Raw genomic sequence first — 22,908 nt, 5'->3', positions numbered from 1 at the left:
TGTATTTGGTGGCATATAATTTTTCATAGTATTCTACAATAATTCTTTGTATATCTATGATGTCTGTGGTGATCTCTCCTCTTTCATTTTGGATTTTATTTATTTGAGTCCTGTGCCTTTTTTCCTTGGTGAGTCTTGCCAAGGGTTTGTCAATTTTGTTGACCTTTTCAAAGAACCAGCTCCTTGTTTTATTGATTTTTTCTATAGTTTTTCTGTTCTCTATTTCATTTATTTCTGCTCTGATTTTTATTATCTCCTTTCTTCGGCTGGTTTTGGGTTGTCTTTGTTCTTCTTTTTCTAGTTCCTTAAGGTGTGAAGTTAAGTGGTTTACTTCGGCTCTCTCTTGTTTGTTCATATAGGCCTGAAGTGATATGAACTTTCCTCTTATTACTGCTTTTGCTGCATCCCAGAGATTCTGATATGTCGTATTTTCATTTTCATTTGTCTGTATGTATCTTTTGATCTCTGCGCTTATTTCTTCTTTGACCCATTCATTTTTTAGAAGTATGTTGTTTAGTTTCCACATTTTTGTGGGTTTTTCCCCCTCTTTTTTGCAGTTGAATTCTAGTTTCAAGGCTTTATGATCAGAAAATATGCTTGGTACAATTTCAATTTTTCTAAATTTGCTGATATTGTCTTTGTGGCCCAACATATGGTCAATTCTTGAGAATGTTCCATGTACACTAGAGAAAAATGTATACTCTGTCGCTTTGGGATGAAGTGTCCTGTAGATGTCTATCATATCCAGGTGTTCTAGTATTTCGTTCAAGTCCACTATATCTTTATTGATTCTCTGTTTGGATGACCGATCTAGAGCCGTCAGCGGAGTATTGAGGTCTCCAAGTATGATTGTATTTTTGTTAGTTTTTGTTTTAAGGTCAATAAGTAGCTGTCTTATATATTTTGGTGCTCCTTGGTTTGGTGCATATATATTAAGGATTGTTATGTCTTCTTGATTCAGTGTCCCCTTAATCATTATGAAGTGACCATTTTTGTCTCTGAGTACTTTTTCTGTCTTGTAGTCAGCATTATCAGATATGAGTATTGCTACACCTGCTTTTTTTTGGGTGTTGTTTGCTTGGAGTATTGTTTTCCAGCCTTTCACTTTGAATTTGTTTTTATCCTTGTTGCTTAGATGTGTTTCTTGTAGGCAGCATATAGTTGGATTTTCTTTTTTAATCCATTCTGCTACTCTGTGTCTTTTTATTGGTAAGTTTAATCCATTTACATTTAGTGTAATTATTGACACTTGTGGGTTCCCTACTGCCATTTTATAAATTGCTTTCTGTTAGTTTTGTATCTAGTTTGATTCTTCTCTTTTGTTTTTCTATCATTTGTTTCTGTTTGTTTGTGTTCCATACTTCTTTCCTCTGTTGCTACCTTTTTTAAGTCATGTGTTTTTGTGGTGGTTTTTTCTAGGGTGGTTACCATTAAGTAATGAAAAGGGTACCTACCATATTCATTGTAGTACCCTATCTTATAAGTATTTCTGCACTTCATCGTCCTTTGCTACTGTTAATCTCCATTCTCTCCCCCCCTTTTTTTTCCTTTGTTGTCACAGTTTAAGTTTGGTTTTATTGTGTTCTTGGTGGAGCTGTTACTTGTGGTGTTGTTTTCTTTTGTTCTTTGAATCTGGTTGGAAAACCCCCTTTAGTATTTCCTGGAGTGGGGGCTTTCTCGTGATAAATTCTCTCATCTTTTCTGTATTTGTGAATGTTTTTATATCTCCTTCATACTTGAAGGATAGCTTTGATGGGTATAGTATTCTTGGCTGAAAGTTCCTCTCTTTCAGGGCTTTAAATATTGGAGTCCACTCTCTTCTAGCTTGTAGAGTTTCTGCTGAGAAATCTGATGATAATCTAATAGGCCTTCCTTTATATGTTGTACTCTTCTTTTCCCTGGCTGCCTTGAGAATTTTTTCTTTGTCATTGGTTTGTGTCATCTTTATTATGATGTGCCTTGGAGTGGGTTTGTTGGGGTTAAGAAAACTCGGTGTTCTGTTTGCTTCTTGAATTTGAGGCTTTAGTTCTTTCCACAGGCTTGGGAAGTTCTCGTCTATTATTTGTTTGAGTATATTCTCCATTCCATTTTCTTTCTCTTCTCCCTCTGATATACCTATTATTCTTATGTTATTCTTTCTGATGGAGTCAGATAATTCCTGTAGGGCTTTCTCGTTTTTTATTATTTTTGAGTCTCTTTCTTCTCTCTGTTGTGCCTCAAGTTGTTTGTCTTCTATTTCACTAATCCTATCTTCAATCTGGGTTGTTCTGCTAGCTAAGCTTGTTACCTCGTTTTTCAGTTCGTGAATTGAGTTTTTCATTTCTGTTTGATTTGCTTTTATAGTTTCAATTTCCTTGGTAATATATTCTTTGTGTTCATTGAGTTGTTTTCTGATCTCCCTATATTGCCTTTCCGTGTTTTCTTGTATATCTCTGAGTATTTTTAAGATTTCTATTTTAAATTCTCTGTCATTTAGCTCCAAGGCTTCCAATATGTTAAGTCTTTTCTCCATAGATTTTTCCACATCTATTTGTGTTACCTCTCTTTCTTTTGTATCCATAATATTTGATTTCCTCTTTCTTATTGGCATCTGAGGGTGGTCTTGTTGATAGCACTAATTAGATTTAATAAAGAGTAAAAAGTAAAAAACAAAAAAAACAAAAAAAAACAAAAAAAAACAACAAAAAAAACCAAACAACAACAACAACAAAAAAAAAAAAACAAAGGGTAAAACACCCCACAAAAAAAAGCAGTAATAATTTATTATTTCCCCCCTTTTTTTTTTCTTTGTTCTCCTTCCCTCCTCTCCCCTCCTCAGGGAAATATCGTGCCTATAATGGAGGGCCTGGTTTGCGGTGAAGAGTTCAAGGGGGCAAAAAATAAAAAAATAAATAAATAAATAAAAAAATAAAAAAAATTAAAAAAAAAAAAAGGGAAGAAAATCTTAGACAAGCATAAGTTGATCTGCCTGCGGGTGACGGTCAACCAAGAGATATAATGAGAGGGACAAGAGGGAACCAGAAAAAAGGACAAAAAAAGGAATAATCAAGAAGAAAAAATAAAAATAATAAGTAAAAATACGTTGTATTAAGTGGAGCAAAGACCAAATACAATGGAGACCTTGGGTTGGGAGGACCCAAAATGCCACAAAAACAAACCAACCAGAAAAAAACAAAAACAAAACCGAAAAAGAAAAACAAAGCCAAAAAAAACCTTGAGTCCCAAATTAACTAATTTGTTCGTGATTGAGGATTAAATGGGAGGAAAGTAAAACGAGAAAAGAGAAAACGAATAGAAAGCAAAAAATAAGAAAAAGAGAAAAACGAAGGAAGAAATAAAAAAGGAAGAGAAAAAGACAAAATAAGGCAAAAAAAAAACAAAAGAGGAGAGAGTGAGAATTAAGTGTCCTGGAGTATAACCCCAAAGGAGGGTGAGGATGAAGAAGAGAAATAAAATGTAACACTTATGGGTAGTGTAGTTCAAGAAAAGGGAAGCATAAGATGGGCAGAGAATAGAAGGACTGAGGTGGAGGAAATAAAGGCAATAAGATAGAAGGAACAAACAACAACAACAACAAGAAAAAAAAAAAAAAGAACAAAACAAAAAAAAAACCAACAAACAGTGGAACAAGCTGCAAAGTCTGTGGATTTTTCCTGATTTTGAGATGTCAACCTCTTCCTCCTTCTCCTCTCTCCCTCTTCCCGGTCGGCGACTCTGCACCCCAGGCCCTGCCCCTGCGCCACACCCAGGCAGGGACTTGCAGTTGATGGGGTTCTATGGCAATGTCACACAATTGGCTTTAGTCTTGTTGGTAGTCAAGGCCTGCCGGCGTCTGCAGGGTCTAACGACGAGAGAGTTCGCCTTCGTGGATTCTCTCTCCCAGTCCCCCCCTCCCGAACCAGCAGCCTGGCGATCCAGCCACAAGGCTGCCACTGCTTCTGCCTGGGGAGTAAGAGACTCAAGGAGCTGGGAAATCCCCACTCTATCCCCACTCAGTGCAAGGCTCTGGGAAGGGCTCTGACAGTCAGGGCCTCCAGTGTAATCAGGCGGGGGTGGGAGTCAATTGTTGTCAAGGTGATTGTTCAGCGTCTAGCATTCCGTTGGACCTCTCAACCCAGGCTTTCCACTCTTTGTAGCCTGTTTTGGCCGGTAAGAAGAGGCACTAGACTCTGCTTGCGACTAGTGTGGTATAGATCTTATTATCTGCCAAGTCCTTCTTGTTAGCGTTTATCCCTGAATATGGAGGCTCTATCAATCAGAAGTTGCCCCCGCCCCTTTAGCTAGAGGCACCAAAAAATATCACGCCTCTTGTCTTGGGTCGGTGAACTGAGAGAGATCTTATCAATTAGAACCGAGGGTGCGCAGATTTCACGGGTTAAGTTAATTTTAGTAATTGGGTCGCAGCTGTGCTCCCGAAGGTATTTCAGGCTGCCTGCGCACGCCCCTCCCTCAACGCTTGATTGTTAGCTTGAATGGCTGGGTGAGGTGCCCCGCCCGCGGAGAGAATCTCCCAAGTAGGGAATACTGCCCTGGGGCCTCTCCTGCTCCCCGTGCGCGGGCCGCTGGGAACGTTAGCGGTGCTCGGTCTGCAATGCTCGGTCTGCAACCAGACCGGGAGCGCGCCAGCGGCTGCTTGCCGCTCGCCCTGCAACCGACCCGAGTCGCGGCGGCTGGCGGCGGCGGCGGCCGGCGGCGGCTTCCGAGTGCGGGATGACTTACCACAGGCGCACTTTCTCGCGGCTTGAATGAACGTCCCTGCGGTAGCTTCCTCCACACCCTCGTCTCTCAGATTCGAGTGATAACAGTCCTTTTGCTTTCAGTTTGCTCCGAAGATAAATTTTCCTGTTTCTAGTTGATAAATTTGTTGTGATTTTGGGGAGATCTGTCGGACGCGCTGCTCACGGCGCCATTTCCGTGACGTCACCCCATTTTCAGTTTTTTGAGGAACCACCATACTTTCTTCCATAATGGTTGTACTACTTTACATTCCCACCAACAGTGTATGAGGGTTCCTTTTTCTCCACAGTCTCTCCAACATTTGCTATTACCTGTCTTGTTAATGATAGCTAATCTAACAGGTGTGAGGTGGTATCTCATTGCAGTTTTGATTTGTATATGCCTGTTCTTATGCCAGTACCAAGCTGTTTTGATTACAGTGGACTTGTAGTATAACTTGATATCAGGAAGTGTGATACCTCCTACTTTGTTCTTCATTTTCAAGATTGCTGAAGCCACTTGGGTTCTCTTTTAGTTCCGTATAAATTTTTAGAATATTTGTTCTAGATCAGTGAAGTATGCCATTGGTATTTTAATAGGAATTGCATTGAATTTATAGATTGCTTTGAGTAGTGTAGACATTTTAATGATGTTGATTCTTCCTATCCATGAACATGGTATATGCTTCCACTTCTTTGTATCTTCCTTGATTTCTTTTATCAATGTCTTATAATTTTCCAAGTACAAGTCTTTTATTGCCTTGGTTAAATTTATTCTAGGTACTTTATTTTTGTTGTTGTTGCAATTGTGAAGGGGATTGTTTTCATATTTCCTATTTCTGACTGGTTCTTTTTTATGATTTCAATGTCCTTTCAATGCTTACTATCTCTTTGTTTAAATTCTCACTTAGATCATTCATTCTTACTCTAACATTTTAAGATCCTTGAGAATCCTAATACCATTATTTTAAACTCTGCATCTTGTAGTTTGGTTACTTCTATTTCATTTAACTCTTTTTGTGAGTATTTCTTTTGTTGATTCATTAGGGGCATATTTTCTTGTCTTCCTATTTTGTCTTTGTATTAGGTAGCTCTGCTATGACTCCCAAATTTGTTGTAATATTTTTATGACAAAGGTGGTCTCAATGATAATAACCTTCAGACCACCTAAACTCCTTACTTAGCAATGTTTCCTGAGGGTTATATTTACCCTCCTGTTCTATATGAGTCTTGAATGTGTTGGTCTTTTCATGGGTGGAGTTAACCCTTCAGGCTGGTTGACTCTAAGGGTCAGCCTTGATCACATGTATTAGATGCTGTGCAGTGTCTGTCCTATGGGGCACAGTTATTCTCAGCAGTGTCTGGTGCCTGCAGAATTCTGCCTTTGGGCATGCCACTTGTGTGGCTAGTTGAGTCCAGCATTGTTGTGGTCTGCATCCTACTACTGGTTGTGTTGGTTCTGGGTCCTCCTGGGAGGAGTTTGGTTACAAGTTGATGTCAGACGTTGTTTGTAACCCACCGTGGCCTACCTGTCTGGACCGACAACTCTGTTAACTGTTTGTTTCTGCATTTTCTGTGCCTGGATGTCTGTGGTAGGGGCCAACCTGTGTGTAAGGATCAACTTCATCCTGCTTAGAGCTGACAGCAGCTCCATAAAAGGGCCCGTGTTCCTTATGATTTGCCTCCACATTTCCTCTTACAACTGCCTGGTCTTCTGTAGAAAGACTGTAAAGTGGGCTCAGACTGACCTCACCCCACCAACCCCTTCACAGGTCACAAGCTTGGTGGGTTAGGGCAACTGAGGTCAAGAAGATAAATTTAGTGGGACCCCCTACTTTAGGGTCTCTTGGTCAGAAGCTCAGTATGGGGACTGTGGCCTCTACTCCAGGGCATAATCCCTCGGCCACTGCTAAGTGTTCTAATTCTATTTCTCCCCATCAAGGCAAGCCGCAAGGTCAGGTTTGGTGGGGCCAACAGTCCTCTCTGCAGTAGTTCTTTTACCTGGAGAGTTCCTGGTGCCAGGGAGGAAGGTTGAGAGAGTCTTCCACTGGGGTTTGTTTTGACTTCCCAGAAGGTGGCTAAGCCCTTCTACCAATCCCAACAATAGTTTCCAAGGAACTCACTTTTTGAATATCTGAGCTCAGCCTCTCTCCTTTCCTCTTGTGGATCTTAGGCCAGTGGGGCAGGATATTTGAGACTTTGGCTGACCAACTGTGATGCTCTACCTTATTCAGTGTGTACGAGCTGCTGTGTAGGTGCTGACCACAGAAAACAAAACTAGATTCAGCTGGAGTTGGCACCTGACAAGCTCTCCTTTGGATATGCTGCTAGTAAGGGTAATTGGGTCTTGCTCTGATGTTGTTTGTAGCTGGCCTCTGGATATTTTGGTTCTGGACCTCTTAGGAGGAAAACTGGTACAGACCAGTGTAAGACACTACCCATGACTGGCACTCAGCAACCTTTTTGGAGATACAAGCAATCCAGAATTTGTCTTTGGTGCACATGGAAGGTCCAGGCTGCACACCTAGGCTGGCTGTTACTAGCCCTGGGCCTGGGGCAGGTCAGTAAAAAGCCCAAATTTCCCTGAGATCCACCTCCTGCTGCTTCTGTCTGCTGGCTGTTTGTTGGGCTTGTCCCCTGAAGAAACTTCTGGTAGAGTATAGATGCTGGGGCTAATCAGGTGTTAAGAAAGGTAGTGGGGGCCCTGGCCAGTTGGCTCAGCGGTAGAGCGTCGGCCTGGCGTGTGGGGGACCTGGGTTCGATTCCCGGCCAGGGCACATAGGAGAAGCGCCCATTTGCTTCTCCACCCCTACCCCTCCCTCCTCTCTGTCTCTCTCTTCCCTTCCCGCAGCCAAGGCTCCATTGGAGCAAAGATGGCCCGGGCGCTGGGGATGGCTCCTTGGCCTCTGCCCCAGGCGCTAGAGTGGCTCTGGTCGCGGCAAAGCGACGCCCCGGAGGGGAAGAGCATCGCCCCCTGGTGGGCAGAGCGTCGCCCTGGTGGGTGTGCCGGGTGGATCCCGGTCGGGCACATGCGGGAGTCTGACTATCTCTCCCCGTTTCCAGCTTCGGAAAAAAAAAAAAAAAAAAAAAAAAAAAAAAAAAAAAAGGTAGTGGGTGTGATTCTCACCCCAGGGTCCCAGGGGTCAGTCTGTCTTGAATTTTTTCACAGACCTTTGTAAGGATTCCAGTAGGAGTCCAGTAGATGAGGCCTCTGACACCCAGAGATTTGGCCTGCCCACAGTCCAGACAGCTTCTGCTGAATCTCCTGTGGGGCAGAAGCACCAGTCATATTCTCAGGAAAGTGAGGGGGAAAGCTCAAGCTTCAACACCAAACAATTGAGTCACTGTCATCCCTGAATTTTTTCAGCCCTTGATTCCTGGCTAAGACTCCTTACTTCTCAGCAAGACCCAATGTCTATAGGGTGGGGCAAGAGAGATTTCCAAAGTAGAGGCAGTTGCTTTCCCCAGGCTGATGCCACACAGAGGGGACTGCTCCACTCAAGAAAGATGACAACTGCAGTATTGGGGAATGATTCAGCACAAGGGTTCCGGTAGCTGTGACCCCATGGAGTCTCTCCCTGAGTTTAACAATTTCACATTCTCCTCATGTGACTCTGGCCCTCTCAGCCCTCCCTCTGCCAGAGCCCAGGGTAAGTGGCTATGATTGATATTTTCTGCACTGGACCTTTAAGAGGGTGCCCACATCTCTGAGATCTCCCATCTCTTTCTCGTAGATGGAAACTTCACCTCTTTTCACTGTCAAATGCGATGTGGTCACCTCTTCTAGGCTCTGGTGCTCTAGGTTGGAGCACCCAGCCTGGGGTTTAGTATCCACACCTCTCATGGCAAACTTTCCTGCATCTGCTTGCCCCTGGGAGTGGGGCAGCCCTTTCTGCATCTCTGCCCTTCCTACCAGTCTCCATATGGTTTCTTCTGTGAATGAAGGTTATAGACTACTCTTCTTTTAGTCCCAAGTTGGTTTTTCAGGATAATTGTTCTTAAATATAGTTATAATTATAACTTCAGTTTGGTCCTGGGAGGAGATGAGTGGAACATCCATCTGCCTACTCCATCGCCATCTTGGAATTGGAAAATTCCATTTCTTTCTATCCTGAAAAACAGTGGAAATAGATTGACTTCCTCTGTCTAATTCAGTATACTGGTAGCTTCAAAATGGAAATTATGTTTATTTAGAGAATCCTTACCATTGCCTAAGTATTGGCTTTTTGAAGAAAGCAATTATTTGAAGCTATCCTGACATACACACCATGACTGGACAAAACTTACCTTCTGCAAGCATTGCTTCTGTGAAATCCAACTCCCACCAATTGGTTGGGAAAGGCGTCTGGTGCTTACCTTAGTAGTTGCCTGTAAAGAATTCTGCTGACAAATAGCACATCTCTTGAATATATTTTGAATAAGTTTGTCTTTTTGGTAAGGGTAGTAAGTCTAATGCTTTAAAAATCCCTCTGTTAATTAACTGATTTTTTTGATGACACAATACCAACCAAGCATATATATATTTTTTAGACAATTAATTTTAACGGGGTGACCTTGGTTAACTAGAATACATAGATTTAGAGAAAACATCTCCAGATCCTTTTGACATTTGTTTATATTGTATACCCATCACCCAAAGTCAAATTGTCCCTTTTTATTTTTTAATTTATTTTTTATTTTTGTTGAATTTATAGGGGGTGACATTGGTTAATAAAATTATATATTTCAGGTGTACAACCTATAATACACATCATCTCTATATTGTATTGTGTGTTCACCACCCCGAGTCCAGTCTCCTTCCATCACCATTTATTCTCCCTCTACCCTCTTCTGCCTCCCCCCCACATTCCTACTAGTAATCACCATGCTGTTGTCTGTGTCTATGATTTTTTCTCTTAATGCCTTCACCTTTTTCACCCAATCCTGCAACCTCCCTCTCTTTTGATGGCTCTCAGTTTGTTCTCTATTATTCTATTTCTATTTTGTTTGTTTGTTTTGTTCATTAGATGCCACATATGACTGAAATCACATAGTGCTTGTCTTCTTTGACTGGCTTATTTCATTTAGCATAATGCTGTCTAGGTCCATCCATGCTGTCACAACGAGTAAAATTTACTTCTTTTTACAGCTGAGTAGTATTCCATTGTGTAAATGGACCACAGCTTTTTATCTACTCATCTACAGTTGGGCAGTTGGGTTGCTTCCAAATCTTGGCTATTATAAATAACACTGCAGTGAACATAGGGGTACATATATTCAAATCAGTGTTTCAGGTTTCTTTGTATATATTCTTAGAAGTAGAATTGCTGGGTCCTAAGGCACTTCCACTTTTAATTTTTTTGAGGTATCTCCACACTGGTATCCACAGTGGCCACACCAGTATGCATTCCCACCAACGGTTCATGAGAAAAGAATCCCCTATTTTTTCAAATTGGCCCCATTACATAACCACCAAACATATATTTACTTCTATGAATATTTGCTTTAAGTCCTGAACCAAGAATGGCAGTCCTAGAGCTGCTATTAACTTAGCTGCTAGTGCTAATCTAAAGCCAGACACAATTATAAGCTTCCCAGATCTTCTGAGCAGTCACGACAGCACATTCAGCCCAAGATGGCTCTTTTCACTCTACGTACATAACCCATCAGTAAACGTTTTCAAATATATACTTTAAACAGGAATATCAGAAAACTCAGATTGCTGCCTTAATTGTCTGCTTCTGTGACCATGGGACACTTGCAACCACCTGTTTGATCAAGACCTGGTTAAAAAAAAAAAAGTAGCAGGTTTTAAGAGATTGCATCGTTCAAGCCCAAAATTATATTGGAGAATAATATTTGTTCATAGTTAGTCAGGTGACATACTGATAAATGCTGTCTTACATACTTGTAAGGTAGCTGTCACAGCTTGTGGGACATGCAAATACAGGACTGGAGGTAAGAACTAAGAAATATGCCCCTGGTCTGTAGTGCAACCCCACCTTTTGAATTAAAATTCCATTAGCAATGCCTTTGTTTTCATGACAAAAACAAGGTTTTTTTAAAATTTGGAATCCGCAGAACCAGGGGAGAGACTATAGCCAGTCGTAGCTGTTTGCACACCTCTCAGATTCTAGGGACCACATCAGAGGCTCTGGAGAATCACGTGTGAGTGCTCCACCCAGAGGCCTTTCCCTCTGCAGGAGCTGGGCCTGCTGTCTGCAGCTTCCCCTACCTCCCTCCAGATGGTCTCTGGTGTTGTTTTTTTCATCATAGTAAGTCCTCTCATCTGCTAAATTGTAGCCTTCACTTAACAATAGACACCTTAAATATTTTACTTCAGTCAGGCAATATTAAAATTTGGCTAGAGAACCTTTATGCCCCAGTGAAGCAAGGAATTGTAAGAAAGCCAACGTACCAATTCTACTTTGCTCTTTAGTTTTGGAAGCTACCAGCAAATCACTTACATATGGAATAATTATAGATCCCTCCAGCGAGAAAAACTTCCCTGAATTTTCCTGTGAATAACAAGAGAAAATAGGTAATAGGAGCCCCAAACCCCTTGGGGAATCCTTTGCCATAAGTATTGGAGTCCTTATAAATAAAACTTAAACAAGAATTTAGACTCATTAGCTAGAGGAACAGAAAAAAGATGCAGAACATGGATAATTTACAGAGGAAAATGTAGCAGACTGTGGTACCAAAGTCAGAATAATTGCAGGGTTAAGAACTATAGTGGTTAACAGAAAACAAATTTCTTTACTTCTCTAAGATCCTGTATGAATCTATGGTGGTTGTCCATCTTCATCAAATCCACCTTCCTTCTTTACCAGAAGTATGGGAGTGTTACAGGGTGAATTCCTTTTTAAATTATCTCTGTTTTTCTAATTCCTTTTTTTTAAATGTGTGTTCCAAACATGAAACAGCTCTGTCTGACCTGTGGTGGCACAGTGGATGGAGCGTCTACCTGGAGCGCTGAGGTCGCTGGTTTGAAACCCTGAGCTTGTCTGGTCAAGGCACATATGGGAGTTGATGCTTCCTGCTCCTCCCCCTTCCCCCCCTCTCTCTCTCTTCTCTCTCTCTCTCTTTTCTGTACTCCCCAAAATGAATAAGTAAAATCTTCACAAAAACAAACAAACAAACATGAAACAGCTCTGGCTACCAACACAAACCTAAAGACTATATATACATGTGCTTTGCCCCTGATTAATAGAAGAGCAACATTACCGCCAATCAAGTGTATCCTTATGCATTGCCAAGAGGTTTGTCCATAAAACAGCCATCAGACTTGCTCATCCAGTAAGGTTTCACCCAGAAGCCTTCCCACTTGACTCAGGAAATGAGTGGAGGAAGTAATGCTTATTGTGTTTGGGTAGATACCCCAGTTCTTCCAAGGTGGTGATGGTTTGAGAGCATACTCTGGTTTTTGGACTGTGCTGATTATTTCTAAATCAGTCCTTCAGGGGCAGAGAAATAAGCTACACTCTCACCTGTTGTGCCAGTTCTCTAATGGGTGCCAATACCAAGGCCTGTGTGGCCTTAAGATTCCATTTAATCTGTTGCAGAATCTATATGGCAGAAGTGGCTGTTTTCCTGTCCCAGATTGGCCTTGAGGGATCACATCATAACCTAAGCAAATCAGGAGAAAAACTTGATATGATAGAGGGCATATGCTTTGGGATCATGGGACAGTCAAGGCCTTGCAAAACGAGCCCGATAGGCCTGATCACGTGGTGGCACAGCGGATAGAGCATCGGCCTGGGACACAGAGGACCCAGGTTTGAATTTCCAAGGTCACTATCTTAAGTGTGAGCCCACCAGCTTGAGCACAGGGTCACTGACTTGAGCATGGGATCGTAAACATGACCCCATGGTCACTGGCTTGAGCCCAAAGGTCACTGACTTGAGCAAGGGGTCACACTGGTTTGGCTTGTGGAGCCCCTCAGTCAAGGAACATATGAAAAAGCAATCAAGGAACAACTAAAGTGCCACAACAAAGAATTGATGCTTCTCATCTCTCTCCCTTCCTGTCTGTCCCTATCTGTCCCTCTTTTTGTCTCTCTCGCTAAAAACAAAAAACAAAAAAAACAAAACAAAAAAAAAAAAACAACCGAGACCAGTAAGTACCCAGTAGAGCTATGTGCCAATCATAAAGTGCTTCACAGACTTATACTCTACCACAAACATGGTGCCCTAATGGGAGCTGACCTGGAACCAAGTCTGGTTATTAGCTCCTTTAGTAGTGCACAAAGTACGCTAGAAATACAGCTGTAAAGAGCAGGTATGAGCTGGCTGCAATACAACCTATTAAAGTTAAACCAGTAATCCATGTGTCCAGGGCATGAACCAGGCATGGGCAGAAACCAAAAGCCAAGCGGGGCTAAACAAGGAGTTACTTTACCCCTGGCTAATATGAGCCAGGCACCACCAAACTATAGTATATAGGTGCCCACTCTACCCAGGTCAGGGACAATCTAATTCTTTTTTTTTTTTTTCCATTTTTCCGAAGCTGGAAACGGGGAGGCACAGACTCCCGCATGCGCCCGACAGGGATCCACCCGGCATGCCCACCAGGGGGCGATGTTCTGCCCCTCTGGGGCGTCACTCTGTTGCATCCAGAGCCACACTAGCACCTGGGGCAGAGGCCACCGAGCCATCCCCAGCACCGGGGCCATCTTTGCTCCAATGGAGCCTCGGCTGCAGGAGGGGAAGAGAGAGACAGAGAGGAAGGAGAGGGGGAGGGGTGGAGAAGCAGATGGGCGCTTCTCCTGTGTGCCCTGGCCAGTAATCGAACCTGGGACTCCTGCACGCCAGGCCAACGCTCTACCGCTGAGCCAACCGGCCAGGGCCTCTAATTCTTTTATAACTGATTACGACCCCTCTTAACAAAGACTTCTCAACAAAGGATACTGTTTTACACATGGCCATAGCTTATTGCTTTGGAAAGCTACTTTTATCAGTTCTATATCTTGATTTAAACCAGTATCATTATTGTCTAGGGCCTAAAGTGATGCATTGATTTGTTTCAGTTTGGGTACTTTTCCAGGACAGTGAGAGACTGCCACTCTCTCCCACACTCTTTTTCTTTCTGACGCACATAGGAACCAAATCAGGTGCCTTTTCTCTGGGGAGCACCACAAGCACTCCATCAGGAGTATAGAATATGGCAGCCATTGTTTTTCACAGCAAATTTGCAAGAATGTCTCTAACCAATAGGTTTATAGGAGAAAGTAAAAAAGCATGTTCTTCATTAGAGGATGCTTTATGGGAGCCATGGAAGAAAAAGAAGAAGTAGAAGACTGACCTAAAATGTCAGCCACCTGCATTGATCTACCACTAGATGAAAGGTAACAAAATTCTGAGGAACTTGCAAAATAACTAGAACCGGTATTTACTAGAAAAAGCAAGCATAGATTAGCCTGACGGAAAGTTATTGAAACTTGTGGTTCACTAGTTTGCACCTCCGAGATTCCCTCCATCTGTTGATTTTGAACCATTTGCCTATTATCCCCGAGCTGAGGGTTTTGTCCTGGGCCTCCTTAATCCCTTGTTTCTACAATATCTGTGTCCTCTGGAGTCTCTTTATACAAGCCATCTTCCAGTGTACTGGCTTCTTGATTAATGGCCTCCTGCTTCCCCACTTACCTTGGCTTCCTTCATATGTTGTTCAGAGTAAGGGCTATTCCCTTAAAGAATAGTTGTTTTCTTCTCCGTTTTTCTCTAGATTTTCCTAGACCTGAGCAGCTGTTGCTAATATTTGAGTGATAGTCTGTCCCAAGCTGACAAAATATGGATGTCAGAGAATGATTTTGATCTGTCCTTTGATTTATGCTGGTAAAATTTGAGAAAGCCTCAAATTGCCAGTGGAAATTAACAGGGAAATCACTCCTATTCTTGGTACACTGCTTCCATTTCTCCCAACTCACTTTTAGCAAAAAAGGATTCAAATATGGCCATCTGCAGCCCCTCTCAGTAGGTCCCTAGAGCCTTTAGTTCTTCCATGGCTGTCGGGGGCAGCAGTCTTTTGGCCATTATGCCCTTAATGCAGTGGGTCATCTTCCAGTCCTGCTGTGTCTGCTCCATCAAACAAGCGAAGCCTGCTGGGTGCAGAATTCTGTGCAGCAACCAGTGCATGTTCCATGTGTAGGGCTGTAACCTGAAACGACCCTGCAAAGTACTTGTGCAAACTTCTGTAAGTCTTCCCTGGGCACGGGAAAAGAAGCCCTTAATGAGGAATATTGGTGTAGTTCAGGGGTCCCCAAACTTTTTACACAGGGGGCCAGTTCACTGTCCCTCAGACTGTTGGAGGGCCGGACTATAAAAAAAACTATGAACAAATCCCTATGCACACTGCACATATCCTATTTTAAAGTAAAAAAACAAAACAGGAACAAATACAATATTTAAAATAAAGATCAAGTAAATTTAAATCAACAAACTGACCAGTATTTCAATGGGAACTATGCTCCTCTCACTGAGCACCAATGAAAGAGGTGCCCCTTCAGGAAGTGCGGCGGGGGCAGATATATGGCCTCAGGGGGCCGCATGCGGCCCCGTGGGCCATAGTTTGGGGACCCCTGGTGTAGTTGAAGGGCATGTAGATTCTTACTGTTTCAAGTCTCCCCACCCTAACCCTGGGGAGGGATGGGTAGCTTCTTAATGGCATCAGCTTTATGAGTCATGTGGGTAGGAAGGACTGGCTATCTTTTCATTGAGTCAAGAAATATGTAGAATTAGATGGCATTTTAGTTTCCTTTCCCATGTAGATTCTTATCAGCCTAGCACCTTTTTTTGTTTTTGTTTTTCTTTTCCAAGTGATGACTGCAAAGGCTCTCCATCTTGTTGTCTTTAAGGATCACAGTCTCTTATCCAAGTTCTCAATCATTCCCTGATAATGTTGCTTTATCATCTCTGCTTCCTTAGCTATATGATCTGTGGATGAGAAGAGACTCTTAGAGGTGGAATGTAGGCTAAGCAGGAAATGGAATTGGAGTGTGGGGGATCAAAGAAAGCCTCTCTTCCCACCTTCGAAGTTCTTCTAGCTGGGCTAATCAAATTAACATGAGACATTAACATAAGAAATTGTTTAATGTTTATTATGGATGTACACGTGGGGGTTCCGTAAGAATATGAGTCCCAAGAAGACATTGAGCAGCTGAGGCTTATATGCTGTTTTGGACTAAGGAGAAAGGAGGCAGGGTCTGGTGTTTCAAAGGTAAAGTTCACAGGTGGATGAGAAAGAGCAAAAACATGGTAAACAAATTCTTGCTGGGTCACCCACAAACAGTGGGACATAGAAGGAAGTCCAACAAAGAGGCTTTGCTGGATTTATCCTTGTCTGTCACATTTAGTTTTGTATTATGATGCTAAGGTGATGGTCCCTTTCTTGAGCAGGTTTTTCTATTTGAATTTCTTTAGGTAGGTAAGGGGGGAGGGTCAAAGGTTCTTCTCAGTCTTGCTCCTTAATGACCAGGTGAAAAATCAGTATCCCAGCAGGCTTATTTTGGAGCAGCACAACTGGGATTCCCCTCAGGAATTAGGGCATGAGGCACACAAATCTCACACAGGGAAGATAATTCATACTGGCTCAAAAAATTGTATCCTTATCTCTCTTTGCAAGGAAATCTGCTAATTACCAGAATTGGCTCTCTCAAAGCTTCCCTCTTACCGGGAGTCATTTTGAGGCTGGAAGGAAAACAGTGGGAGTGGCGACAGCTGAGAAAGGAGGAGGGTTTGTTGAAACCATTCCTCTCCCATTTCCTCTTCCATTTTCTTCAATCTTTCCAAATAATTTTAAACTTTCTAACTAGAATGATATTTGTTGGGCAAATGAGTTGTAAAATGTATTTTCTGTTTTTTTCTCACTCTTATTGTTAAAGATGGCCAATGCTCACATGATGATGCTCTCATGTGATAAAGCTAATTGCCTTTCATGTTTGGGAAGGGGCTTGGTTATACTAATGTGTGCTGGAGGAGGGGGTTGTCCCGCTGAAAAGTTTTAAAAGAAGGAGCGAGGAGGCCATTTTAGAGAGGAGACCATGTTGTTGGAGAGGGAAGAGGCCACGTGGTGGTGGAAGAAGCAGGCAGCCAAAACGGCAGACTGCTGAAGGAGAAGCCAGTTTGTGCAGGAGAAGGGGATGGGGAACAGAGGTGAATAAGACTAGTGAAGGCCTTTGATTCTAGGAAAACTGGAAAGATTCTCTTGATGTGGAATTGAAGGAACATATGAGTGGGTTTTGGTGCCCTGTGTGTTTGTTTTTTACTTGTTTGCCAGTACGAGTCTAGAATAAAGGAAAATAGACCACCAGTTCTTGGCTCGGTTGATTCCTTACCGTCTGTCTGCATTAAACCTGAACCAGCACAGACCAGGTGGCTGTGATGGTGGCCGCAGCTACTGGCTCTACAATATTCATCCTGTGAACGCAAGTAATTCATTTGCAGGGCATGAGATGCTACTAAAACTTACCACATCTTTAGTTAATTTGCTGAAATCAAAGGCATCATCCTCAGGCCACTAATTAATAATAATAATAATACAAGAATAAACTCTGTTTCACCTACTCACAACTGTAAACCTACTTTTGCCCCACTCTGTGTATTAACCCTTTAAGAGACAGAACTGCAGGCAACATTTTTGGCTTCCCATATTTTCCCACCATCACGGCTAACAGTAATCTTGATGGACTTTAGGTCTTCTATAACATATGCTTACTCGAATAAAATCTGGAATTTGGAGAGCATGATTCACTTGGCTAGTATTTTGAAACAGCATAGAGCTAGGAGGGAAACATTCTATAGTTCACTGCTCTTCAGCTGGTCTGATCTGTTGAGAAACTTTCAGGCCACCTCATTCTCGTCAGCAGATGGTTGGGGAAATTTTTTTTAATCTCCGGGAAACCTAGGAAATCGTCATTTTTATACTTTTTACAATTGTATAAAAGAAAGAAAATTTTATTTCTGAATATTAAACCACACTGATTTGCATCATGGGCAATCTGCTAATGAGATTGCGAAGATGAAAAGCAATGTCACCCTTTTGTGTAGCAGAGCAAGCAGATAGAGTCCATCACATACATATTCTCAAAATAAATGATAATTTGTTCTCATGCAAAAGGATATGACAGCGTGTGTTCTCTGCATTCTTTCATAGTTCATCCTAAATTTACCTGGTAATTGGGTTAGCCATCTGTGCTGGTTAATTGGCTGTATTCAAAGACAAAATGAAACTTTTCCTGTCTCTATGACAAGCAGGTGGTTTACAGCTTGGAGCTAGGCACCTAGCCTAAGCTCCAAAGGTGACAGGCGGATAGGGGCTCTTTTGTTCTCGATGTTTGTATTTCATAGAGGTGGCTCCCAGGCTGTAATTCTGACAACAGGTTTATTTAGCTTTTCAAAAGATTGAATACCTATCAAAGGGGCAGAGGAAAGATACATATAGTTTTGTCAAGCAAATGCTCTAAGAAAAGGGAAGGGGTGGGGAAAGGTCGTTTTGCCTTTGGCCACAGGGAAAATTCCTTTTAAAAAAACTTATTGGCTGCGGTTTCCCTAAGGCCCAGTTCCCACAGGCGGTTCAGGTCATCCTGCACAGCTGCCAGTGAGTGCTATGAGTTGCATCATGGGAAATGAACACTGAACCCGGGAAACCTGTTGCTCAATAACAGCCTGGAAGCCAACCTCAGAATTACTTGCTGCCAATACAAACCAGAAAAATGCCAGGGAAAAGACATTCTCTTGCTTTTTTTGTCATACCCAGCAAGAGATATAGGAGCACAAGAGGTCTATGAAGTGTCTTCCATCTCCACTGGGATAAAAAAGGAAAACCCAGGCAGCATCCAACCCAGCATCTCAAGTGCCATCATCAGTCTGTGCAATGTGTTACAACCACAATGTCTTGAACGGCCAGGGCCATGGGAGTGACAGCTGAATTCCACTGGCAGTAATCCACAGTGACCTTGCAGCTTTTGCTAGGCTATTCCACTGGCCACACGGGGCTGTTGTATTGACACATTACATATCTTTTTTTTTTCTTTTTTAAGGATTAAATTTAATGAGGTACATTGGTTCATAAGAACATATAAGTTTCAGTTAAACTTCTCCATAGCATTTAAACTGTTGATTGCGTTGTATGTCCATTATCTGAAGTCAAATCATTTTCTGTCACCATATATTTGTCCCTCTTTACTACCCTCCCCCTCCCTCTTGTAACCACTTCAATTTTGTCCACGCCCACTAGTCTCAGTTTTATATCCCACCTATGAGTGAAATCATAAAGTTCTTAGCTTTTTTTTTTTTTTTTTTTTTTTTTTTTTTTTGTATTTTTCTGAAGCTGGAAACGGGGAGAGACAGTCAGACAGACTCCCGCATGCGCCCGACCAGGATCCACTCGGCACGCCCACCAGGGGGCGACGCTCTGCCCACCAGGGGGTGATGCTCTGCCCCTCCGGGGCGTCGCCCTGTCACGACCAGAGCCACTCCAGCGCCTGGGGCAGAGGCCAAGGAGCCATCCCCAGCGCCCCGGCCATCTTTGCTCCAATGGAGCCTTGGCTGCGGGAGGGGAAGAGAGAGACAGAAGAAGGAGGGGGGGTTGGAGAAGTAAATGGGTGCTTCTCCTATGTGCCCTGGCCGGGAATCGAACCCGGGTCCCCCGCACGCCAGGCCGACGCTCTACCGCTGAGCCAACCGGCCAGGGCCAGCTTTTTCTGATTTGCTTATTTCACTCGGTATAATGTTTTCAGTGTCCATGTTGTCATAAATGGCAATATATCATCATTTCTTATGGCTGAGTAGTATTCCATTGTATATATGTACCACATCTTTATCCAATCCTCTGTCGAGGGACACTTTCATTGTTTCCATATCTTGGACCCTGTGAATAATGTTGCGATGAACATGTAGGTGCTTCTATCTTTGCGTATCAATGTCTTCAAGTTTTTCAGGTAGATACCCAGTAAAGGGATTGCTAGGTCATATGGTAGCTTTATTCTTAATTTTTTGAGGAATTGCCATACTGTTTTCCATACTGGCTATACCAGTTTACATTCCCACCAAGAGTGAATGAGGGTTACTTTTTCTCCACAGCCTCTCCAACACTTGTTATTACCTGTCTTGTTGATAATAGCTAATCTAACAGGTGTGAGGTGCTATCTCATTGTAGTTTTGATTTGCATGTCTCTAATAGCTAGCAAAGATGAGCATCTTTTTGTTTATATATTTGTGGTTTGTATGTCTTCATAACAAAGTGTTCAGGTCCTCTCCTCATTTTTTAATTGGATTGTTTGCTTGTTTGCTGTTGAGCTTTGGAGTTCTTTATATATTTTGGATATTAACCCCCTGTCAGAGCTGTTCTTTATCAATATCATGTTCCATTTGGTTGGCTGCCTTTTTGTTTTGTTGTCAGTTTCTTTTGTTGTGCAGAAGCTTTTTATTCATTTATTTTTGCTTTTACTTCCCTTGCCTTTAGGGTCAAATTCATAAAATATTCTCTATGGCCAAGGTCCATGAGTTTAGTACCTTTGTTTTCTTCCATGTGATTTATTGTTTCAGATCTTATATTTAGGCCTTTGATCCATTTTAATTAAATTTTGTGCAAGATGACAAAATGTAATCAAGTTTCTTTTCTTTTCTTTTTTTTTTTTGCATGTCACTTTCCAGTTTTGCCAATGTCATTTATTGAAGAGTATTTCTTTGCTCCATTGTGTGTTTTTGTCTCCTTTGTTGAAGCTGATTTGTCCATATATATGTGGTTTTATTTCTGGGCTCTCAATTCTGTTCCATTGGTCTGAGTGTCTGTTTTTCTGCCAGTACCATGCTGTTTTGATTATTGTGGCTCTATAGTATAATTTGAAGTCAGGTAGTATGATATCTCCAGGTTCATTCTTTTTTTTTCTCAGGAGTGCTTTGGCTCTTCTGGGCCTTTTATGGTTTCACACAAACCTGGTGATTTTTGTTCTATTTCTTTAAAAAATGACATTGGGATTTTAATGGGGATGCATTAAATTTGTATATTATTTTAGGTAATATGGCCATTTTAATTACGTTGATTCTTCCCATCCATGAACATAGACTATTTTATCATTTCATTGTGTCTTTTTCAATTTTTTTACTAATCTTTATATTTTTCAATATATCGGTCCTTCACATCCTTTGAAAACTTTATTCCTAAGTATTTTGTTGTTGTTGCTATTGCAATTGTAAAAGGAATTGTTTTTTTCAATTCATTTTCTGAAGTTTCATTGTTGGCATATAAGAAAGCAGTAGACTTCTGTATATTGATTTTGTATCCTGCAACTTTACTGTATTTGTCATTTATTATTTTATTTTATATTTTAATAGCAAGAGGCGAAGGGATAGACCAGCGGTTCTCAACCTGTGGGTCGCGACCCCGGCGGGGGTCGAATGAACAAAACACAGGGGTCGCCTAAAGCCATTGTTGGGATAGACAGACAGGAAGGGAGAGAGATGAGAAGCATCAGCTCATAGCTGCGGCATCTTAGTTGTTCATTGATTGCTTTCTCATTTGTACCTTGACCAAGGGGCTTCAGCCAAGCCAGTGACCCCTTGCTCAAGCCAGTGACCTTGGGCTCAAGCCAGCGACCTTTGGGCTCAAGCCAGTGACCATAGGGTTATATCCATGATCCTACACTCAAGCTGAGTAGACTGCGCTCTAGCTGGTGAGCTCGCACTCAAGCCAGATGAGCCGCACTCAAACTGGCAACCTTGGGGTTTTGAACCTCTGTTGCCCATTATTTTTTTAAAAATCTTTTCTTCCCCTTTCCCCTTTCCTTCTGGGCTTCAAATTACATGTATATTATTTTATTTTGTCTTACCCATCCCTGAGACTCTATTGTTTTGTTTTGTTTTGTTTTTTCAAAGATTTTCTCTGCTTTTCACTTTTGATCATTTCTGTTGGTTTGTCTCATGTTCATTAGCTCTTCTGTTATCTCTACTCTGCTGTTAAGCCCATCCAGAGATTTTTTTGGTTTGTTTAGTTTCAGGTTGTTTTTTTTTTTTTTTTTCAGTTCTAGACTTTTCAGTTGGTTATTTTTTATAGTTTCTATTTCTCAGTTGAGCTATCCCAGTGGTTGGCAAACTCATTAGTCAGCAGAGCCAAATATCAACAGTACAACAATTGAAATTTCTTTTGAGAGCCAAATTTTTTAAACTTAAACTATATAGGTAGGTACATTGTTATTAACTTAATTAGGGTACTTCTAAGCTGGCCTTTGCTAAAAACTTCCTCAATCTGATTGAAGTACGTTCACTGAAGTCGACCCCTTCCAACTCTCCCGTCCACACTCATCTTGTATACTTGTTTTGTCTATCTCCTTTCATTCATCCTCTTTATATTTCTAAACCGTCTCAACATACCTTTCTCAGTCCTTGACACTACATCTTCTTTCACTCCACAATGCTCCCTAAAATTAACTTAATAAACTTAAAGTTTTAAGTCTTAGTTAAACTATAGGTATGTTGAATAAAACTTGATATCATACTTAATAATGGTATTATTTACTGATAAAATTAAATTGTAAGGTAACCATAAAATGAAATCGTGACAATGAATGACAAACACTAATGTGAACAATGGCCTTGCATTTCCTTGGAAAGTTTGGGTAAGTCAGGTTTGTATGTTATTGTTTTTAATTTTATGCACAATTCTAGGTTCTCATCAATAAGACGACTTCTCAATTTACTCTTGATAAGGTTCGTGCTTGAAAATGATTGTTCACATGAATATGTAGACCCGAATAAGGAAAGAACAGCAAATGCTAGTTTTTTCAGCTGATTATATGAGTCAGGACTACTATTCCAGGTGTTAAAAATCAACATATCTTTCTTCTCCAGGTCTTTCAAAAGAGACCACTTGTGCTTTGAACTGAGTTCACATTTGTTTTTCTCGAATATTTCTATATCAGCGTAAAGACGTTCAAATTTCGAGCTCCACAATTCTTTGTCTTTTAAATCCAGCAATTGCATTTCAAAATTGCCAATGTCAATATTAAAGGGAGAAAAATTTAATTCTGTTACAGTAGCATTGAGATGTTTTTTTAACAAAGGCAAACAAACGTCTAACAATGTTGCTTTGCTGTTTCTGAATTCCTGAAACCTGTTGAGAAAAGCTTCCCTCATATTTAAAAGTGTTTTGAAATAACAAATGTCAATATCAGAATTATTTTCTTGGCAATGTTTCAACAGGCTGGAAAGTGAATCAAAG

The 22,908-nt window shown here is 41.5% G+C and overlaps 1 protein-coding gene and 1 pseudogene across 1 annotated transcript in view; one reads left to right on the top strand and one right to left on the bottom strand.

Annotated features, from left to right (window-relative positions):
* The window catches only part of ZNF81 (zinc finger protein 81), a 119,109-nt gene that overhangs the window by 69,157 nt on the left and 27,044 nt on the right, over positions 1-22,908 (top strand). The gene's annotated exons all lie outside the window — the stretch shown is intronic.
* LOC136386661 (small nucleolar RNA SNORA48) lies at positions 13,021-13,166 on the bottom strand (annotated as a pseudogene).

This window comes from Saccopteryx leptura, chromosome X, assembly GCF_036850995.1.
Source record: "Saccopteryx leptura isolate mSacLep1 chromosome X, mSacLep1_pri_phased_curated, whole genome shotgun sequence".
Lineage (NCBI taxonomy): Eukaryota > Metazoa > Chordata > Mammalia > Chiroptera > Emballonuridae > Saccopteryx > Saccopteryx leptura.
This window is presented reverse-complemented; position numbering and strand designations above follow the sequence as displayed.